The sequence below is a fragment of the Aphelocoma coerulescens genome, chromosome 4A (assembly GCF_041296385.1).
Source record: "Aphelocoma coerulescens isolate FSJ_1873_10779 chromosome 4A, UR_Acoe_1.0, whole genome shotgun sequence".
Taxonomy (NCBI): Eukaryota; Metazoa; Chordata; class Aves; order Passeriformes; family Corvidae; genus Aphelocoma; species Aphelocoma coerulescens.
In genome coordinates this window covers 7451724-7472862 of record NC_091018.1, presented here as the reverse complement: position 1 = coordinate 7472862, position 21139 = coordinate 7451724, and the positions used below count along the sequence as shown (strand labels likewise).

At 46.2% G+C, this 21139-nt stretch overlaps 1 protein-coding gene across 12 annotated transcripts in view; it reads right to left on the bottom strand.

Annotated features, from left to right (window-relative positions):
* Nucleotides 1–21139, bottom strand: part of GPC3 (glypican 3) — a 166412-nt gene that overhangs the window by 85084 nt on the left and 60189 nt on the right. The window lies entirely within an intron of this gene.

Below are 21139 nucleotides of genomic sequence, written 5' to 3'. Positions count from 1 at the left end.
ATTTGAAATTAACAGGAATTCTTTCTCCAGACTTAATTTAAGGCAGAGATAAATGTTTGACAAACTGTACAGTGTTAAAATCAGGAAACAGTAAATGCTGACATTCCGTTATGAAAAGGAAAATATTTATAGGAGTTTAATCACAGACAATATTCTGACTCAACTCCAGCAGGTGCCCTGCACCAAGTGTCCTCAAAGCCACTGGAAAAGCCCCCACAGTGCTGCAGTTTTCCCAAATGCACCAGGCTCACTTCAGCTGTAGATCCAATGTTTCATCTGCCCTGGATGTGAGCTGCTCCATTGTCCAAAGCGATGCTGAGAGACAGTGATGCCATGTCCACCTGTGGGTGCCCAGCCAGGAACACTCTCATACATATCAGGTTGTCCCAAACCGTCCCATGAAATTTAAGTTTTAGACAGAAACTGTAATTTTTCTAGAAAAAAACACTGTGCATTTTCCCATCTCTACCTTCAAAGACTTTAGGACTTTCAGCCCACACCTCCTCCCCAAGGTGAGCAGGGAAGACCCCACAGTCATTGCACAGTTATTCCTTTAATTATAGCTCTCCTCATCAGGAGGCTTCCAAAATATCCAGACCTCACTATATAAGGACAACATACCTACACACACACCACTTTGCATCTTAAAGCATTAAAAGGGGAGGCCATCAGTGCAAACTGAAGTCTTTTTCTTTGGCCAGCTTGCTCTACCAGCCCATGTCCCACCGTCCAGGGTACTACTCATAAAATGCTAAAATTAATGAACAGCCTTTTGGTTCACAGGTCACTAACACCCCTCAATGTAACTGCTCTCAACTCTGTCACTCTGGAAACACACATCCTGGCTCAATTTGCATTAAAATTATTCATGTTCAATAATTAAAGGGAATGTTTAATTTTTAAAGCCATAAGACTTATTTCCCCCATTTGTTAAGGCTGGAATGCAGCTGAGCATGGCCTCACACCTCTCCACAGAGGTTCAGTATCAACGCTATCACAAGCAATGTTGGGCCTTGCTGCTCGCCCTGCATAACCTCTTGCATTTCTCCAGAGCTTTTAAGACCGTCACACTTCCAGAACTTCCGGCTCTTTCTTCCTGGGTGCACCCTATTCAGGGATGCCTGGAAGGATAGGGTGCTGCACCCTACCCCAGCACACAGAAAGCTGTGGTGTAAGCAGTGCAGAAATTACCGATATACTTCTGGAAACAGTGTCTCCATGCTATCTGGTGCCTGCACACCTTTCAGGTGTGCTGCTGAAGCATTTGGTCCACAGCTCCAGACACTCACACCAGGAGTGTCCCGGCAAACCAAGAACAACCATCTGCATTCCCAGGCGACAGCAATCCTTCCCTCCTCACAGCACAGATCGAGGTATGCAGTGGTGCAAGGACACAGGGCCCCTCTCTCCCTGCCTCCCTCGCCACGACAGCCAGCATCCCGCTCCTCACCCCCATACAGAGGATGGGAAAGCTCTCCAGGCACAACGGCAAGTCTGACACAGACTGGGCTGTGCAAGCATAGCAAACTCTGGTTGAACTATTATTAAAAGTTTTAAAACAAAAAAAAAAGTCTCTTTGAAGAGGGCACACAGATTACAAAACCTTTTTCCCCCTCTTTCTTCTCAAGGACACCAGAATAGCTTTTGCCTCAAAAAGCACAAAGAACTTTTTGGACCAGTGTTTTTTTGACAGCAGTGGAGACAATGACAGGATTTTCATGCTGTGCCTCACCATTTGCCTTTACCCTCTTCTCTGTTAGCTCCATTTAGAAAAAGTCATCACTCTTCCGTTTTCTTGCTCCTCTGTGCTTTGCCAGTTCTCATCAGAGCCAAAAGACTCTTCGCTGATTAGAAAAATATTCCAAGCTCCTATGTATTACCACTGGCCTGAGCCCTAGGGTATATCACCGTGTCCCACAGCCATAGGGAGGAGGAGGAAAGAAGATCCAGCAGGCAGGAATTGTGCAGCAAGATTGATCTCTTTAATTATTTTACCAACTCTTTCATAGACTTTTTTCTTCCTTGGACAAAGGACCAGCCACCCCTTGGGGTGATTGGCTGAAATCCTAAAACATCCATTGTCAAAATATTTTTCTACTATACCATAAACAAGACTTTTCAAGGTTGCAGGTGGCTTGGTTGTTTACATAACTCTGCTACCTCTTCTGCGTGAGAGAAAAGTCTCTCACGGACTTAGAAAATAGCAAGAAAAATAGCAGCATTTTTGAATCTACAATTCCCCCTTTTTGTTTTATAAGACAACAACTCTACTATTAATCCTAAATAGAAATCTACATCAGTTATTAATTCTAAATATGTCCTCAAGGCTTTAACTATCTGACTCCATAACAAGAACTTTAAAATTCAGTCTCTGCTTGTAGAAGGACCATCTGCCTAATGATTGACATCCTGGTCATCATCAGAAGAGTCATTACGCTGATGATCTACATTCTGGTCACCATTTGGATGGCTGGCATTCTGGTCATCATTTGGAGGTTGCCTGTTCTGCCTCTGGTGACGCAGGTCAGGGCAAAGAAATTTTGCAGGTAGCCACCGTACCCCAGTATCTGTGGAAACGCAAGCATACCCACGACCCCAGACGATATACTCATTTGGGCCTTCCCACTGGTTAGTGAGTAAATTCCGCACCCAGACTTTTGCCCGGGGCAGTTGTCTCTCGCCTGCAGACTGCAATGAGAGAAAATGATTCAGAATAACAGGATTATTTGAATTTTGTGGTACTGTAAGGTGATTAATTGTATACAAAGCTTTTGCTAGTCAGCTCTGTGGGGTTTCTCCATGCATTCCCCCTTTTTGTTTTTCCAAAACACGCTTCAAGGTATCATGAGTGTGTTTGACAAAGGCTTGGCCAGTAGGAAAATGTGGGATACTGAAGGTATGGTCTACACCCCATAGGTGTAAGAACTGCCGCGTCTTCTACGAGGAATAGGCAGGACCATTATCAGTTTTCACAGAAGCTGGCACGCCCAGGACTGAGAAAGCCAATTTGCAATGGGCAATGACATCACGGCCCTTCTCTCCAGTGTGAGCAGTAGCCCACATAGCTGAGGAGAAAGTGTCAATAGATACATGCACATATTTCAGCCGACCAAATTCTGGGATGTGCGTTACATCCGTTTGCCAAAGCTGCAAGGCTTTTAGCCCTCTGGGGTTTACCCCCGCTGGCAAAGGCGCAGCGAGTCCGTGACAGTCAGCACAAGCGCTGACAATGTTGTGCGCTTCGGTTGGCGTTAAATGAAACTGCTTCTGCAGGGTATGTGCACTTTGATGGAAGAAACCGTGCCATGCCTTGGCTTGTGCAATTTTGTCAGGCTGAGGCCCTACCCACGCAGGGTTGGCCAGCATGTCAGCCCTGGTGTTGCCTTCTGTTAGAAAATTTGGTAAATTGTTGTGGCTTCGAATGTGCAGAATGTAATATGGATGCACTCAAGCCTGAATTACAGACCACAAGGTTTGCAACAGTGAAAACAGAGCCGCATTGTTCACCTCCTTCAGAAGGGAACAATCTAAGCGTTGGGTTATATCTGCTACATAAGCAGAGTCAGTAACCAAATTCAAAGTTTCCTGTGAGAATCATTGAAAAGCCACGATAACAGCTCTTAATTCAACTAACTAAGCAGAGTCTGACTCGGATTGGTTGTGTTAATGAGCCACCTCAAAGGCAGTGTAGGACACTGTGCGCCCTTACGCACAGTGACCCCTGCTAAAAATTTGTCCCAACCCGTATGCCCCAAGCTGCCAACACGTCCCATCCCCAAAGGTTAAGGGAAGTGGTAGCAACATAAGGCCTAATCATAGCTGGGTGCCCCTCTGAATCCTTCACCATCACAGGCCATTCACTTAAATAGCTCTGTGTGGTTCCTCCTACTCCTGCAATGGCTGATCCCACCGGGGCTAAAGGCCATGAGGGAGGCCATGCAGAGAAGGAGATGATAGTTACATCAGCACCCATATCAATCAAACCTTGAATCTGAGTCCGGGGTGGACGGGTGTTCGGCAGGAAAAGGGTACGTGTCATCTGTGGCCTTTGGTCAGAGATATCTGCAGTCCAGAAGGCCTGCGGAAGTCCTGTAGATCCACTGCCGTTATCTTTGTGAGTTTGTTGTTCTATCCCGGGGACACAAGACTTAAAAGGCACTAATTTAGCAAGGCAGGTCTTTTCAGGAATAGTTACAGGGGGGTTTTGTGTGGAGACCACAGCGCAAATCTGGCCTTTAAAGTCAGCGTCTGTAACTCCTGAGCGCACTAAGATTCCTTGATGGGCAACATCAGGTTTTCCCACCAGCATTGCACTGGATCCCTGGGCTAAGGGTCCATATGCGTCTAAGGGAACCTTATAAATACCGCTAGAGTCTAAGACGACTGCAGCTGCGGTGTGGACGTCAAACCCATCTGATTCCTGGGTGTCGTCTGATCCCTGGGTGCAGTCTCTAGGGTGGCTGGGTAGGCCTGTGCCTGTACCTGTGCCACTCTCTGGGGGAGTGACTGCATCGGAGAGCAGTTCCCCCTCCTTGCACCCCGGCGGAAGTTTCCCGACAACAGCTGACCATCGGCATGAGTCTGGGATCTACAATAGTCCGAACAATGCCCTGGCCTGCCACACCTCTTGCACTGAGGGATCGGTGTGTTCTCTTTTGGGCTCGGCTTAGGCTGTTTCTGTTTTTCCACACGTTTGGGTTGCTTTGGTTCACGACCAGAAGATGTGTGAACAGGCTGCCGGAACGCAGCCAAAGCAGACCTTTTCTGGTTCCCAGATGCCACCTTAGAGCAGGCCTTCGACCACGTCTGTGACCTCAGGATCCCCTGGTAAGGCATCTATGATTTTTCTGCACCCCTCATTTGCGTTTTCTCTCACTAACTGCCGTAACAACAAATTCCTTAACCCATTATCGTCAACCTGTTTCTTGAGAGAAGCAGCGACTTTCTCTACAAAAGAGGGGAATGACTCTGATTTGCCTTGAACTATTTCAGTATATCGCTTTCTAGGAGCAGACAGCTCTATGGTTTTCAACAGGGCAGCCATGCCGACCTGTTGAGCTTGCTGCAGGATGCTAGAGGGAAAGATACCCTGTAGACTGGGATCAGAGAAGGGACCAGTCCCCATAAGAGCATCCATCCCTACTGCACGTCTAGGATCCTCAGCAGTGAGCTGCATATTCCCTAATGCAGCCTTGCCGGCCAGCTTTCTCCAGGTATTCTCAAAAAGTTCACATTGTACAGGTTGAAATAGAATTTGACCTGTCTGATATCAAATGGAGCAAGCAAATCTGTATTTATCACCCTTATTATTTGCATAACCTCAGCAGAACTGAGCCCATGTTGTCCTACCTTGGATTGCAGGTCCTGGGCAACTTTCCAAGCAATCACCTCATGCTTATCACGCTCACCTGAATTTGGGAGAGCCTTATACACTGGGAAAGCTTGGATCTCCCCTTTTGGGGAATCTCTACCATCCTGAACTTCTGGCACAGCCTGTGGATGAAGTGTAACAGCTTCCCTGTTACCTCCAGAATCCTCAGATCTATTTGGCATTCCAAGTGTTTCCAATAACCTCCAGTCACCCTCCTCCAATGCTCGCATTTTAACTGACTCTAAGAAGCAACTGTAGTGAGTCGGACGCACTGTTACTGTGCAGTCCTGAAAGGTCCGGGGTGAGACCAGTGCAGCCTTTTTCTTCGCCACCCGGCTACAGCCGCCTGACGACCTGGGGCCAGAACCTCATCTGCCTCACTGCCTGACGATGAGTCATCAGGCAAAGGCAACTCAGAGACGCTGGGAGTGAACAGAGATGGACGGGGAGGGGCACTTTGGCTAAGGTCGCTAGAGCCAGAACAGAGAGTACAGACTGCAGTTGGCTGCGCTGCAGTTTGGACAGCAGCCTCTTTACAGGATGCTGTCTCGGCTGGTCCTGATCGAGCCAGTACTGGAACTGCTACCACCATCTCTGGGGCTATGGCCGTGCTTGGCGCTGCGCTTGTCTCTTGCACTGCAGCTGCGTTCGGCACGGTCGCTGCCGAAACCGCTGCTGTTTCTCATTCCGTGGCCACACACGGCGCCGCTGCTGGCCTGTGCTCTGCAGCCGTGCTCTGTGCCACCACTGGCCCATGCTTCACAGCCGCGCCCGGCGCCACCGCCCCCGCTCGCCGCTCCGCTGCCGCCGCCGCTTCCAGGTTTTCCCGCAGCAGCGCTGCTTCTGGGTTCGCCGCTGGCAGCGCCGCTTCCTGGTTTGGAGCCGCGTCTCCCGTGGGCAGCGTGGGCGGCGCTGGTGGCATGGGCTCGGCGCGCCCCACACAGCAGGTTGACTCTGGCATCCGCTGCTCTAGCAAGCTGAACAGGTCCTCCACCCTTCAGGATAGGTTCAGTAACTCTGTCAGCAAAGCCAGATGCTGTATTAAAAGATTGATGGCTCAGTTCTGCAACTGCGCAGAACAGTCCAGTGCCAAGGAGGGCAGCGGACCACACCTAGGCAGTCTCGGAGCAGGGACGCCCGGCGCTATTCTGGCTAAAAAGTTAGATCCAGGCGATTTGGGCTCTGCTGGCACATACATAACTGGGTAGGAGCCGCTCTGGGAGTCCAATTCGCTAAGCCGCTGATTTGCGGCCCTGGATAAGCCGTGGCCGCCACCGAGCTGAGCGGTACGGCAGGCTGTGTGCCCTCCCGCTGCCCCGACCCCCCCACCTCTGCCAGCGCAGGGTCCCTGGGGGCCGCGGAGTCCTGTGATTGTGCAGGGTGAGGCGGCGCAGGCTCTGCCTGTGGAGCCGGGGGGGGTTTTCCGAATCCACCATCATTTGCCCCGGAAGCCCAGTCTGCGGGCTCCCGCCAGGACATTTCTCCGTCACTCATCACCGAAATAGGTGAGCCAGCCCTGCTGTCACAGTCAAGGTCTGTCAGCAGGATAAATAACAAATGCCAGGTTTTGTGTAATTCTAACACTGCCAGCTCCCCAGACGGGAGCTCGTGTCAGACAGCACAGCCAAGTTCCTGCCATAAGGCAAAGTCCAGGGCAGTATCTCTGTCCATGAAAATCCCTTTTAAGGTAGCCCAATCTAATAATTCCTGAACTGAGTTCTCAGGAATGGAGGTGTGCATTATACTAAACACACCTTTCCAGACCAGTACCACAGCGTCGTTTTGTGAGCTGCTGTTCGCCATTTCTCAGTCCTGTTGGACTTCCCGGTCCCGGGGGGGAAGGGGAACAGCGTACCTCTAGAGGAATTTGGCTTGGCTCGCAGCGTGCAGGACACGTCAGAGAGTGCAGATCATGTCGTGCAGCACCAAATATTACTGCAGGCCTGGGCCCTAGGGTATATCACTGTGTCCCACAGCCATAGGGAGGAGGAGGAAAGAAGATCCAGCAGGCAGGAATTGTGCAGCAAGATTGATCTCTTTAATTATTTTACCAACTCTTTTATAGACTTTTTTCTTCATAGTCTAATTGGACAAAGGACCAGCCACCCCTTGGGGTGATTGGCTAAAATCCTAAAACATCCATTGTCAAAATATTTTTCTACTATATCATAAACAAGACTTTTCAAGGTTGCAGGTGGCTTGGTTGTTTACATTCCCTGCTACCTCTTCTGTGAGAGAGAAAAGTCTCTCACGGACTTAGAAAATAGCAAGAAAATCCTTGCTAGCAGCATTTTTGTATCTACACCTATGCAAACCTCCTACGGCAAGAAAGGCTTCAGAAAGGTATGGAGAACAGTGGCATATCAGAAGAGCATTCACACACAGTCCCACTGCTTTAAAGGTCATGACATGCACATAATTTTTATTGTAATAACTGGCTGAGAGTGTCTATTTCATGCGCCTCAGAGCTTTTGCATATATCCATTAGAAAGCGCAGCAGGGACTATAAAAGCATACGGAGACTCCTGCTGCCCTATTAATAGATGCAAGAAATAATAAAACTTTGTAAAAAAGAAGTCTTACACATCCAAAATCTCTCCCACCTAACTCCCACAGTAGTTGCTTATTTTGAAATATTCCTCAGAAAGGGCTGGCTGCAGGAATTCTAAATCTCCAGCTACCAGCAGTTTCAGTGACCCTCGTCCAGCCTCCAAGCGCTTCAAAGTGGAGGAAACTTTGCGGGTCAGTCGCCTGCACTCCCACGAGGGAACCTCACAGGGACACAGAGGGACACTGCATTACAGAAGCTTCTAATCCCCCATAAAATCCCACAGCCTGGATTTGCTGCTGGTAAAATCTGCCCCACTCATAACATGGCATTATTGAAACTCTCATTGCTGGAGGATAATTTAATCTTTTCTCTCTTCTATTTTTTTTTTATTTCAAGGATATTTTCAAAAGCTGCCATTTAAGGCAGCTGTTTTGCAAGTCTGGCTCAAGCAGTGTGAATACAAAGCAAGGCATCAGACTTGTCCCCAACTTCAGCAGGCAGAAGCACGGCACGGCTAAGCAGGGCTCACGTTTTACAATCTCCATCACTGTAGAATATACACACAGATGCGCACATAGCAGAGTATAAAAAATGCTCCTTTAAACACATTCACAGCAAAAGAAAGGCTCAAGATAATCTCCATCCTTTATTGGATGCGGGGAGAAACACAGTGACCAAGGATGAGGAAAAGGCAGATGCCTTCTTAATAAGTACCTTCTTAAGGTACTTAATGCCTTCTTGGCCTCAGTATTTAATAGCAAAACCAGTTTTTCTCCAGGTATCCAGCACCCTGAGCTGGAAGACAGGGATGGGCAGTAGAATGCAGTCCCCATAATACAGGAGAAAATGGTCAGGGGTCTGCTACTCCACTTAAAGTGGGGCTGGATGGGATCCACCCAAAGGTACTGAGGGAGTGGGCAGAAGAACTCACAAGGCCACTGTCCCACATTTACCAGCAGTCCTGGTTACCCAGGGAGGTCCCAGGAGACTGGAGGCTGGCAAATGTGACAATACCTGGGAAGATCAGATCACCTTGAGTACCATCATGTGGCACATACAAGACAACCAGGGCATCAGGCCCAGCCCACATGGGTTCATGGTCCTGCTTGACCAATCTCATCTCGTTCTATGATAAGGTGGCCAGCTTGGTGGATCAAAGAAAGGCTGGGGATGTTGTCTACTAGGACTTTAGAGAAGACTCTGGCAACGTTTCCCACAGCATTTCTCTTGGAGAAACTGTCTGCTTGTGGCTTAGACACCAGTCCAGGAAAGAGAAACCAAGGGAGCATTTACAGGATGGGAGCCAGAGCATCATCACCAACCAAGCCCTGGTGCCCTGGTACTGTACATCTGTTGACTGCATCAGTCGAGGGCAGTTTATCAGGACTCCCAAAGGATGAATGAAACAGCTGAACTTACTCTAGACCACAGGTATCAGTCACTAGCTGAAAAGCACAGGCTATTACTTATTTTTCAGGCTGGACTCTTGCTGAAATATCTGGAGAGAAATTGCTGCCCGATTCCAGCAGCCAGAAGGGAAGGACTAAGCTCCTTTCGAAGTGCAAAAATTCCCCAGAACACAGCCCAAGGAGAGCTGCATGGCCACTGCAAACTGGCAATTAGAGAAAATAAATTGTAAAAGAGCATAACAGTGCCCTGAGTGGGGATTACTGGCAGGAGAAGGAAATCACTGCGTTCTCAGCCCAGATAACAAAAGTCTGCTGCTTAGTAAAATGCCAGCTTTCCTGAGAAAGCGCACTGCCTTCTAAGCTGCAGGAACTTCAAAGGGGTCGGCAGCAGGGCCAGAGGAGCTCTGGATTAACCTACTGGCTGCCCCAGCCTGCAGGAGGCTCCAGCCAAGACTGCCACTTGATGGGTTTATTTAAGAGATTATGTGATGCAGTTGCCTGAGCCACAAGGAACCGGTGTAAGTGACTTCAACAAGCCATTCCCATACAACAGTCCACCAGAGAGGGGAGAGCCAAAATCTGATGGTAGCTGCAGAGCTGGGGCAGCTAGAGATGACACCTCCAATTCCAAGTTCAGCAAGTGCTGCTTCACAAGCAGCTGAAGGTGTTTGGAAAGTTGCTGCCAGCCAGAAACAAGGTCTGTCCTCCTTTTGCCTCCCATGCCAGCTCACCAAAGACCAGCACCACAGGAGCTGCATGGAGCCACCTCCACACACCACTGTGACCACTGGGAGGAGGGACAGCAGGATCCACCGTGGCAGTCAGGTACCATGACATGTCATAGCCTTCATGCTGCCCCTCCAGTAATGTGTTGCTCTGGTTTTGCTGTAAAGCCAAGCTTCCAACATGGACAGCTGCCCTTCTCTGGGTGTCACACAGCACAGCAAGTCCTCTTGGCAATGGTTCAGCAAAGGTGAAGGGGCTGCACAGCAAAACCTGCTGCACCAGCAGCTCATCATGCATGGGGCACCTGGGAAGGGAACAAGATAGGTGGAGGTGCAGGACTGTGTGACCCATGCACCCCTCAGCACATGGATACCAAGGCATTAAAACTGCACCTACAACCTTGATTTTCCTGTTTCTTGACATCTAGACACATAAATCCTGCAACCATAAACGCTCTCTGAGCAGGGAAGCTCCCACCATGGCTACTCCCGCTTCCTCTCGGGAGCTGAGCTCACAACTCCCATTTGCTCTTTTGCAAAGGATTGTTTGCTTAAAAACTTGCCTCCCCACACTTTGTCTTATCTTGACCACTGAGATATATCTTCACAGGGGAGGAACTACAACCTTTGTTATTCCACTACCAAGAGCCAGTAACGGCAAGGCTCAGGGTTTTTTGGGGGGAGAAAACCAGGCAAGTAATTCTAGACAAGGTCATGGTGTCATCACCATTTCCCTATGCCCTCAGAAAAGCTCCAGGGCCATCTCCTCCAGGAGTTTGCAGCAGAGTAGTGAATCCTCATGCACTATCCCAAACTGTAAAATGAACAGGAAACTGATTTCCATGCAGCAGAAACCTCCCTTGAGGTCAACACGGATCAGTGGCAGTCAGCTGAATTTCCCTCTGCAGATGACGATGATGCATTTTGTGATTCCCTGCACCTTCCCCAGGATGCTGCTGCCTGGGAGCACCACAGGCTGCAAACGTGGCACACAGTGATTCCCTGTCCTGCATTTTCAAATCCTACCAGCTCCACAAAATGCACTTTAAATGCCTTTTAGGTATGAATGTGCTCCTCCTCCCACAATGAATCTCATCTATGATGCAACTGCTCCAAGGCAGCAAGAGACCCAGCTCCTGAAGCTCAGTGAATTTGCTCAAGTCCCTCTTCTAGGCTTCGATGGCTCTCCTCATGTCCCTGGGTTTGCTCCCCAGGCCTGTCCCTGGAGGGTCCCTGCTCACAAGGCCTGACACCAAACTCTCTGCACAAGGCACAGCAATAACTGCAGGGGTCAGAAAGCCTCTGGTATGGCCAGACTTTACCTGCCTTGGCTCCACCTGATCTCTGGCACTTCCCTGCTCATGGCAAAACTTCTCACTTCACTTCTCAGGACACAAATAACAAATCATCAGGAGAGAGCTTGGCACTAGAATCTCTCAGCCCACAGGAATCATTTCCACCCTGAGAGAAAAGCATGGATGTCCAGGCAGGACATGGAAAATTCATCAGTTCATTAATCAGCTCCTAATGAAGTCACTGCATTTCCTGCAGGCCCAAGGTTCCCAAACCTTTAAAAATGCCTTACATCTAAAAGCCAAACCTGCTAAGCCCCTCAGAAACACTACACCAACATCCATGGATTGGAATTCAAATGTTCATCAAATAAATGCTAAAAGTTTGGGTGTTTGTAAGCTCAACCAAAATATTATCTGACCTGGCTCTTGCTGTGGCACTGCTCAGAAGTGGCAAAAGAAGCCAGGGGAATCCTCATCTGAGTGAGCTATAAAAGGAAGAAATGCTTCTTTAATATCTCCAATGAATCAGACAACTTCAGCCCCACCACAATAGCCTGTGTTCCCAAAACACAGCAGAGCTCACCAAGAGAAGAACAACTGTTTGCAACAATGGCCACAGGCACTACTGGTGAGACGAACCCCAAGTCATTTTTCAAACAGCAGGTAATATTTATTTACCAGCTTGGAAAAGGTTTGCAATATATTGAGCAGAAAGGAACAAAATCTAAGAGAATTTCCCCTGGCAGCAGTAAGAGCAGCCTCCAGATTTGTTCTGTTATGATTTACACTACACTACAAGTTTTTAACAACATTATCTGGAGACAAAAGCTCTTCTAAGCAGTATAATTACTTTTGTCTATGGCATTACAAAACCCATCAGATGGTGCCACTGCTGCTCTTACAGGGTTTGTTTCTCTGAGCACATTTGGGTTTAAAGCTCAGGAAATGCTATTTTTTCCAACTATGACACAGCCTTTTGGATTCCTTTTACAATACTGTCACCATAAAAATTATGGTCTCAAGCTCCCAAGCTTTTGAGATTAGCTTCAAAGCATTAGTAATAGAAAGTGGAACAATTCAGTTATTCCATCTTCTTAATTTTAAGCCATCAAGGTTTGCACTTTCTACCTTTGCTCCATCACCACCAGTCCAAGAGAGCAAAGGTCCAGTCTTTAAATGAGACGGGGCTCCTTCCAGCCCCATGCCCACTGCCTTCACTCCCACAGGACCCAAGTTACAAGTTTCCAAGCCAGTGTTGCTCACCAGCCATTGCCAAATCCTTACCCTTTTGTCAGAAAAGCATCTTCTCTTAATTATTAGTTTCTATCAAAACGCCAAGCTCCAAAGCCATTTATTTTTAATTGTTCAGCTTATTTAGTGCCCTGACAGTTTGAAATACACTCCCTGAAGTTTCTAATAAAAATACTGTATGATCTATCTCATGATACCCACTCAAACTGCCCTGAAAATGTGCTCCTGTTCCAGTCCAGGTAACAGTCCAGCTGTTACACAGTTAGTCACACTGTGGTTCTCCCATTTAATATTTATATCCTGCACACAAAAACTTTGTTAATGCAGACATTAGAGCTCACCAACACAAGCTGCTACCAGCCTAGAAGCAAGGAAACAAGAAATGCTGGTGCCCACAGCTCCCCACTTCCAACCAGCGCCTTGCCTGGACCAGACCCTGCCTGGAGGGAGTTCAGCGCAGTGCTCTGTACCCCACACTGGCATCCACAAATCATTACAGCAAAAGGCAGAGTCAGGGGTGCTGGAATAGACCACAGACAAACAATGTTTTTTGGAGGGGCACCAGGATGCCTTGAGAGATCTCTAGAGACCCTTGGGAGTACCCAAGTAAATACAGGAAACCTACACTCCAAGTGAAAGCTAAAAAAAACCCCCAAAAATCTCACAGCCAACACCTTACAAGAATGACTCTGCAGTAAAATCTTTCCTGGGGCTTCATGCTTGAACACATGGCTTTGGCGTTTTTGATTAAATATAGGTTGCACATCCATTGTATAATTTGTTTCCCTGAGCATCAAGAAAGGTAATGCTTCATGCCATGACAGATGTGTGAATGCTTAACAGATTCCTGAAAATTTAATAAAGGCAAAGTTAAAAATGCCAACAGTCAAGGCTGGCGCAAGTGGTGAGTGAACATGATTCTTTATCAAAATCAAAGGGCAAGAGGAATAAGGGCCTAGAGAAGCAGGCTCAATCCAAGCCCTGGGAGTGCAAGCTGGAAAAGTAGAGAGAGAAAATGTAAGAGGCTTCTGCAGTTAAAAGGTAGCTCTGGTAGAGGAAAAGGTTGTACTGGTAACCTGTCGGATGAGAGAAAGATAAACTTCTCTCCATGCGCCCCACGCCTCCATCCTGATGCCAAAACCCACATAAGGCCCAGGGTTCAAGTTCACCTTCCCCATTTTTTTAATCCCAAATACTTATTTTCTCTGCTCCTAGTCTCTCTTACCTCTCCAATTTGCTGCAGAGACAACAGACTCCATCTACAACTCTTATTTCAAGCCAGGTGCTCAACCAGGGAGCACAGCCCAGTGCAGCAGGAATAGTTACAAACAGCTTGGGAAAAGGACCTCTCTGCCCTGGGTAACTGAGCAGATATTACAGATCCAGGCATTTTACCATTGCAAAAGCACATCTAGGATTGTTTTGGTTTTATTTTTAAACACAAGTGCATTTCAACCCCCGCCCCCCACCAAAAAAAAACAACCAAACCAAAACCAAACAAAAACCCTCAACAAAAACCCTCAACAAAACAAACAAACAAAACAGAAAAACAACAACAAAAACCCAATAAAACCCCAGTACTTGGTCACCCACACAGCCTTATTTTACTAATTGGAGTCTGCAACATCCACCTAATGGGATTATAAAGATATTGAAAAAGGAGCATACCTCTCCAAAGATGAATGACAAGCCACACATATCAAGCAGAGGGCAAGTGATTTCATGCACTCCCACCCAAATTTACAAGCCAAGCATTTCTAAAGACCAGGACACCAATTTATACAGTTCCTCCATGTATTTTAAACTAAAAGTTATAAGCAACTTCTGAAAAAATGCAAGCCTAGCAAATTCCTTTATTCATCAGAATGAATGAAGATAAAGCAAGCCACCAGGTCAAGTTGAGCTTGTATTCAAAAAGTTGAAAAAAATTATTTGAAAGTGCATTGGTCTCAGTAACTTTAGAGCAAGGCAGATCTGAGATGAGCTTTCCAGGCTCCCTTTCATTCCAGAGGGCTTTTATCAGCCTGTTAAGTCTCCAACAATGGAGAGCAGACTATTTATTTAAGCAGCAAATTCCTTCCTTAATAATCGCTCCTGGCCAAATTCTCTTTAAAGTATCTCAACTGCCTGATGAAAAGCAAATGGCAGAAGATCAGTTCTTGATCCCTATAGTAACGTGTCGGACTTGCATTTATTTCAGGCCACCTGTTGACCACTCTTTAGTCACTCCAGCCCATTTATTTCTGTTATTAGTTTCCTACCTGTGCCAGCAGAACTTGGGAAAGCTATTTACTCAGTAACATACAGCAACCAATATAGGTGTAACTCTTCCCCCTAAGGAGTGACTGTTTCCAAGAACACAGAACAATGTCCAAGTTCCCAAAAGCAATTCGGTGATTTTCAAGCTGGCTTTGTCTCAAGACACCAGGGAGGTCCCAGCCCAGGGAGGAAGCAGAAGGTGGGACACCACATCCTGGTGGCACCAGCTGAACCCATGGGTGGTCCATACCCAGCATTCCACATGGCTCCTGCATCTTGCTTGTCCTGGCTCAAAGCCCTGGTTTGATTAACACTCATTTTACAAGGAAGATCGTCTCCTTCTTCCCCTCTATGAGAATAAGGCAACCATTGTAAAAGGAGCACAAGATGATAATTTGGCTCTCAAGAGGAAGACTCAACCACAGCTGCCAGGAATTGATCCGAGGCTCCATTGCCCTCTCCAGAGAGGCTTTCCTTCAAGAACATGAATAATCCTCTGCAAAGTAATGGCACTATTCATCTCTGGAAAGTTCCTCACAGGCTTAAATCCCTTGCTGGATGCAGGGGTCACATGTTCAGCTGCATTCCCAGGAAATTCAAATTCAGCTTGTTCTTTTTCTGAAGTGAAATATGGAGAGTATCGATCAATAAATTTACCAAAAGTTTTATGGCAGCTGCTTTTCTCAGTAATAGACCAACCACTGCTCAGACATGGTTTAACACATAATCTCCAGATCAATGTAACTTTTGATTTATAAATAATAACAAAAGGAGCAAGGAAAAATATGCCTGGGAAAAAAATAAACAGCTTCCAAATGATACTTTCATCGTAGTCCTTCAAAATAAAGATTGTGTATGTCAAAGGCTGCATGTGGAAACCAACACAGAATATATTACCTACAAAGCTGAAGGTTCATCTTCAGCATTACACTGTTCTGACTTGTCTATTCTGCAACTCATGGCACATGTGACCCTCTTGGTGACATTTGTTAAGTATTAGATGCTCATAATTCCAAAATCCCCTTTTTCCCAAGGAAAAGTTACTACCCAGAGAGACCTTCTGTCTGAACACTTCCACACAAGGTCTATATCCATACTGCAAATGTTATGTCTATTATGGAGTGTTTCCTAGGTGTCAAAAGCACAGGTCAGAGAAGACTGTAAATCCTGACAATTTTTTCAATAACTGTGCATGTTAAAATGATGCCACCACAAATAGGTTGCAAGAGATATGCTGGAAAATCTATTAACTCACTGTAAATCTATTTAAGTTGGGAATTCATGCCTTCCAGAATTTTACCATTAGTCCTGAGAATTAGTTTATTGCTGGACAGGGGGGGCAGAGCCCATGAGGGTCATTTCAAAGACATAATGCACCATGGCCTGTCTAAAATGTACCCTCTGCAGGTATTTAATGTCTTAGTGAGCCTTTGAGTAAGTGCTTGCACACTTCCATCTACAGACATCCTCCACTGAATAAGAAAAAGCATCGCCTTTTTCTAAACCTTCACATTGCTTCTCCTCCCATCCCTAATCTCCTCTTCCAGTGGAAGCACTGACATATTTGAGAGGTTATAACAATTTAGGTACAATTATTCAGTTGCTTTGGGAATCAACAGCTGATTTTTTTATATCCATGGAGAAAAATCAAGGGGGAAAAGAGCTCAGGTTCAAATACAGAATTCTGATCCAAAGACAACTGCCTTCCCCCACCCCAAGCCCACTGTTCCTGACAGGAGAACACTTCCCTTTGAAGAGCCATTTTCCTTTCACTTCTTGTCAAGAACCAAAAATTTCCTATCAGGTTTGCACTTAACTGACTGGCTCAAGCATGTCAGAGATGGATCCTTTTTGATAACAAAATAGTGGGAGTTTTACAGCCTCTAGAAATTAAAAAGCAGAGCCAACCCATTTTCCAATCTTTGAACTAATCATTTGCTGCTTGTGGGAAGTGGTGGAGTCATCATCCCTGAAGTGTTCAAAACATGCAGGGACATGATACCTGGGGACATAGTTCAGTGATGAACATGGAGGTGTTGCATTAATAGTTGAACTCAATGATTCTGGAAGTCTTGTCAGACCTTAATGATTCTGTGATCTGGGTTCAAACCTCCCTCACCCAAGCCAGAGCCGAGCTCCAGCACCATGCAGCACCATGGCATGGAAAAGATCCTTGGGAAGAGAGAAGAGGAGACCTGTATGCTTGTGTCTGCCACAGGAAAAAAATTTAGTTCTCAACATGGGTGAAGAGGGGTGAACGACCTCTTTGCAGACAGTATCCCATATTTATATCAAAATCCATTTTCCTGTTTGAAATAAATAGCATTCTACAAACATTCTTGCTTTTCTCCAAGGTTTTCCACTTTTCACATGAGACCCAAAGACCTTGGAAGGTCCCTTTCCCAAGGACCTTCCTGAAGGTCCCTCAGAACAGCCTCACCCCGAGCCAGGACAGAAAGGGTGAAGCACCAGGGCAGTTTGCCCACAGTTGATGGGCAGTCTACACTTCCATCTAGGGATACCTTGAGCCCTCAACAGAGGGACCTTTGGAGGCAGGGAAAGAGCTGGGGACAGCAGAAGAGCAACAATCCTCTATGACATCCCTGCATTCTCAAAAACATTTCTGGAAAACACTTGACCACAGTCACGTTGCAACACTGTGGCTACCCCTCCCCATGTGCTTCTCCATTACAAACACTTCACAGATTCCCTGGAACTTCAAGGCAGCTGAAAGCAGGTGAACAAAGCTGAGACAGGCTCTCAGCAGGCTCACTGAGGCTCAGTCCATGGCTGAGCGAAAAGTTGCCAGCAATCAGATGGGATGGACTCGCTCCATTGCTGACACTTCTCTTCAAACTCAGTCCAGTCACTGTGACAGATACTGGAAAAGCTCTTCCTGATGTCCAGAAGCAGCAGCTCAGAGCAGGCCCCCACAGACACAGAGACCCAGCCTTGCTCTAAGGGCTCCAGAGTGGGGCACAAAGCACTCCTTTGATTTCCCCTTACACACAGCAGCAGCTCTGCTATTGCAGAGCCCGAGGCTGTGTTGCAAACCTGCCTCCTCCTCCTCCTGTTAACAATTTGACAGCATTTTACGTGCTCAAGAAACCTAAAGTGTAATGAAACCACAGTGGCAAAAAACCTAAACTGGCAATGGAAAAAGCAGTTCCTGCCCAGGATGCCTGTGTAGGGAGTATGTTAAAAGCCATCTGGAACAAGAGCCATTAAAATCTGCAAATATGCAGCTCTCTGCTGAAGCGCCCCCAAACACAACCCCGCCTCTGCCCAGACAAAGAGTCCATGGATGCCAGGGCTGCAAAATCTCCCCATAAACACGCTCATTTTAAGCCAGTTTAACTGGGAAAAGGTCAACACCAGTAACAGCACAACATGTGTTATCAGTTAAACAAACTTAGCAGCTATCAGTTAAACAAAGACCACTTAGACACAAGCCAAAGCAAAGATCCTCTATATTCCAGGCACCCAGATGAATCTGTAACACCCTACTAAGCCTCTGTGTTTTATGTGCTGTCTCCATGAAGTCTGCATTGGGCATTTTTAATTGCACATGAATTAATTAACCATCATTAACCATGAATTAAACAGGCTACAACTTTAAAAAAAAGGGTAACAATAGAAAATGTTGGAAGTGCCATCTACACCTCTGCTGTCTAGAGCCACTGCTGTGCTCCTGACTTCCCATCATGAAGCACTACCTAAATTATCATCCAATTTGTATATACAGTCAATAGTGTATTTTTCTTCACCAAAAAGATCAAATAGAGATACCTGTTTAATAAACAGACCTTTAATAAGAATGATTGCTTTTGCAAGGTGAACATTTTCATACCTTATCATTTAAGGGATATAAATACCATATAGGATCCAACTGGCACACTCCCCACTTCAATAAGTGACAGTTGTAGCAAAGTTTCACTTTTGACAAAGGCTGAATCTATTCCCAACCACTGGAATTGCTCTCAGATCTTGCACAATCTGTTGTTTTCCTGAAGCCCCAGCTTTGGACAGAGCAGATTACATAAAGACCTCTGTTTACAATTAAAAACCAAAACAATCCAGCCCTTGCTGCTGTGGGAAAAGGCTTGAAACTGTGACCTGTAGCACTGGCAGACAAGAAAAGTAAATTAAGGAAAACCTCAGAGTGTATAATTTTTCAAACTTACCAATTTTAATGCCGATCACATTGTTCTTAGGGCTTTAATCATGATTTTGTAATGCCTTGAGGTTATGGGAACTGAAAATCACATACTTCCACTCAAGTGAGACAGCAAAACGTTTTGCAAATTCATGTTTCCTATGAAGACACTCATGTTCCATCCTAATCTTTATTTCCCCACTACAACAAAAATATACCCAAATCTCCCAAAGACTGACTAGCTTAAGCTACAGAGCCATAAAACTCCCGAAGATTTTTACTCCTTTTCTTTCCAGAGCATCAGTGTAACTCTACCCTGATCTGACGGAGTCTGAGACTTTACCTTTATAGATTAACAAAGCCAACCAGTTTTAAATATGGGCATCTTACCCCTCCCCATTTCCCAGGCTGACATGCCATTTATCCCCAGACCTAACAAGCAGTATATAAGCACAAGATGCCATTTCAAACAGTCAAACCACCAATGATTCCTCCCAGATGCAGCACTGGAAATCATATGTGTTTTCCCCGCGGGTTGAGCGGCACCAGAGCTGGGACCCTGAAGAGGCTGGGGCTCCCACTCTCCCCAGCACCAGGGTGTGATGGCACCCCCAGAGCCAACCATATTGCAGTGTTCACTTCCAAAGCTAGGAAAGGACAATTAGGCAAAAAAAGCTGATTTCCTTTGCTCCTGAATGAATTATTAGCTACAGTTCCTGTCCTAAAACAAAGCATTTCTGTTGGCTTAAGCAGCATGAAAGCAATGCAAACTGGACAGGAAAAAAAAGAGTTAGCAAGTGCCAGGTTTGTGTTTAGCAATGCCAGTACACCAACCCTCATACAGGAGGGGAAAAAACATAGAAGAAAAAGAGCACTACAGGAAATGCTGTTTGTTAAGTGAGCTTTGCCACCCTCACTTAACAAACAACATTATTTCAATTACTCATTGTTTTTTGTGAAAGGGGACTGGGAGTCCCCACAGCTGGTTTCTCAGCACGTGCTTCTCAAAGTTTTTCTCTCCATCAAGAAAGTGAAGTAGACACTAGCATCAACTAGATGGTAGAAAATAGAAGTAAAGAAGCAGAAGCTAAATTGCTTCTCATCCTTTGTGTTCCTGTGCGAGCCCACTCCTGCATCAGTCCACTCTTCTTCCAGCCCAGGCCTGAAGTCTTAAAACCCTGTCTGCAGAGAGAATTAGGGTGGATTTATTGCAATCACCTCCTCTGGACACTTGTAAAGCAATCTGAGAGTACCTAATGGATTTAGGATTTAGCTAAATTGGTGAAACACAATAAAGAGATTAAGAACACAGTCAATCACAAGCAATTGAATTAGCACATCCTTTAAAAGCTGTGGCTATCAGCAAGGTCCACGAGTAACTACCAAGCAGGGAAAAAGTGGAGCAGAAATGCAGGGCAGAGAATGGGGTTTCCTCCAGCAGATTGTGGGGAAAGTCACTAAGGAGCTGCACACAGCAGCCAGCATTGCAGGGACACAAAGCTCTCCATTTCTAACATAGGAAACCCCTGGCATGAGGAAGCAGTTGGTCCAAGCTTATCTGTAGAAATGAAAGCTCACATTAATACTGGCCATTTAACTTTGAAAAATGTATTCAAAGAGAATGAACAAGTTTAAAATAGCACACAGCTGGATGCAGACCCATTCCCACAGGTGACCATCTACATGGATATGTGGATACAAAAATACAGCTAGCAAGAATTTCTCTTGCTTCTTTCCAGTCTGTGAGATATTTTTCTCTCTCACGGAAGATAGTAGCAGAGTTCTGAACACCTGCGACCTTGCAGAGCTTTGTTTACGGTATAGTAGAAAAATATTTTGACAACGGATGTTTTAGGATTTTAGCTTATCACCCCCAAGGGGTGGCTGATCCTTTGACCAATTAGACTATGAAGAAAAAAGTCTATGAAAGAGTTTGTAAAATAATTAAATAAATCAATCTTGCTGCACAATTTGCCTGTTGGATCTCTGCTCTCCTCCCTACCACTGCGGGATACTGTAATATCTGGTGACCCTGACGTTATCTGCGCGCTGTGATGTGTCCTGCATACTGCAAGCCAAGCTGAATTTCTTTAGAGGTATGCTGCTCCCTTCCCCCCCACCC